Genomic DNA, 2,500 nt, shown 5'->3' with positions numbered 1-2,500 from the left:
ATATGTGTGTGTGTGTGTGTGTGTGTGTGTGTGTGTGTGTATGTGTATATGTATAAATTTGTTTCATGCATACATGTTCGTATACATATTAACACACACACATACCGCACACACATATAACAAACGACTAATACAAACTTCGAATTTAATTACTTCACGTCTGCCGCTGCACAGAATAGGTACGCTTGTAGTTAAATATAGTGAATTGAATATCATATTAAAACTTACATATATTGCCATATAAACACCTTGCTTTATACACGTCAATACGTCATGTGTACAAACGCTTTATCTTAAACAAATATTCGTACCTGAGTAAAATGACAGGACAGTTTTACATCATAAAAAAAGGCTCTCGAATAATTAAATGGATATGTAATTTTAACCACTTTATGCAAGCACACACGTTTTATTAGACAACATTAAAATATTAGGATACTTACTTGTACGTATAATTAAATTACGAAATATTTCAGAGTAGATATAGAAGATTTGACAAATGGTTCGACGGGTCTGTATGTGGACAGCATATAACCTCATATAAACCTTTTTAATAATGCATTTCATACGGTTCCAAGTATACTGTCATTAATAAACCGAGTACATATACTTAGATCTTTCATCTTATACTTGTTTCAGTCATTAGACCGCGGCCATACTGGGGCACCGCCTTGAGGAATTTTTAGTTGAATGTATGGACCCAAGTACTTATTTTCTTTTTGAAGTTTGGTACTCATCCTATCGTTCTCTTTTGCCGAACCGCTAAGTTATGTGGACGTAAACGCACCAGCTCCGGTTGTCAAGCAGTGGTGGGGGACAAACATAGACACAAAGACGCATACACATAGGTATACACATACATACATACTTATATAATACATACTTACATGCATACAAACATATGACCACAGTCTTTGGACTGAAACTTAATATATATATATATATATATATATATATATATATATATATATATATATATATATACACACATATATACGACGGGCTTCTTTCAGTTTCCGTCTACCAAATCCACTCACAAGGCTTTGGTCTGTCCGAGGCTATAGTAGAAGACACCTGCCCAAAGTGCCACGTAGTGGGACTGAACCCTGAACCATGCGGTTGGGAAGGAAACTTCTTACTACACAGCCACGCCAGCGCTTATATATGCAGAATTGTATCATGTAACTTCAATATACGCATATATATATATATATATATATATATATATATATATATATATATATATATATATATATATATGCTATTACAGTAATGTGCATGTTGATGCACATATATGTACATATATACACATATATGTATATGTGTATGTTCAAGTATACACATACGCACAAATATAGGCATAAATGTATACATATTGATACGCTAAACCACACATACACACACACACATATCATATGTATATATATATATATAACCGTGTGTGTTGTGTGAGTACATTCATAGACAAACACATTCACATACGTGCATACATACACACATATATACATACATACATGCATGTATACATGCATACATACACATACACGCACTCACACACGAGTGATTAATGAAATTAAATTAAAATAAGGGGTATAAGCAAAACAATAATAATAATCCTTTCTACTATAGACACAAGGCCTGAAATTTAGGGGAAGGGGACTAGTTGATTACATCAACCCCAGTGTTTCACTGGTACTTTATTTATCGACCCCGAAAGGATGAAAGACAAAGTCGACTTCAGCGGAATTTGAGCTTACAACGTAGCGACGGGCGAAATACCAAAACGATAATAATAATGTTGAATCGACAAGATGTTTATTGATAAAACGGAATATTAAAATTGCTGATAACACATAAAAGTGAAAATATGTGTAGGGCAAGGTGATAGACGAAGAAGATATAAATGAGGAGAGGGTAACTTTGGCTGAAAAATGGTACGAAATGTGTGTGTATAGGTGCGGAATGGGGACGAGTTATCTATTATCTGTTCGGGGTTATGATGTTTAAATAAACATAAAATCTTTAAGAGTTTAGTCTAGTATAGAAAAACAACAGGGTAAACGCCGTTAGGAGGAGAGGTTGGGAAGGTGAAAGAGGAGGGTGAAATATTGTATCTAAATAAATCTTTAAAGCGATAAACTTATAAATTTTAAAACATTGTAATCTCATGACTCTGAAGCCTTCAAAAATGTTTCGAGATTCTTTGAGAGTTCTCTTAGACTCATGACTCTGAAGTCTTCAAAAATGTTTCGAGATTCTTTGAGAGTTCTCTTAGACTCATGACTCTGAAGTCTTCAAAAATGTTTCGAGATTCTTTGGGAGTTCTCTTAGACTCATGACTCTGAAGTCTTCAAAAATGTTTCGAGATTCTTTGAGAGTTCTCTTAGACTCATGACTCTGAAGTCTTCAAAAATGTTTCGATATTCTTTGAGAGTTCTCTTAGACTCATGACTCTGAAGTCTTCAAAAATGTTTCGAGATTCTTTGAGAGTTCTCTTAGA

The 2,500-nt window shown here is 33.9% G+C and overlaps 1 protein-coding gene across 2 annotated transcripts in view; it reads right to left on the bottom strand.

The window, feature by feature from the left end:
- The window catches only part of LOC106874485 (uncharacterized), a 34,587-nt gene that overhangs the window by 8,435 nt on the left and 23,652 nt on the right, over positions 1-2,500 (bottom strand). The window lies entirely within an intron of this gene.

The sequence above is a fragment of the Octopus bimaculoides genome, chromosome 23 (assembly GCF_046866305.1).
Source record: "Octopus bimaculoides isolate indiv1 chromosome 23, ASM4686630v1, whole genome shotgun sequence".
Taxonomy (NCBI): domain Eukaryota; kingdom Metazoa; phylum Mollusca; class Cephalopoda; order Octopoda; family Octopodidae; genus Octopus; species Octopus bimaculoides.
Note: the sequence above shows the minus strand (reverse complement) of the source record. Positions and strands in the feature narration are given on the sequence as shown.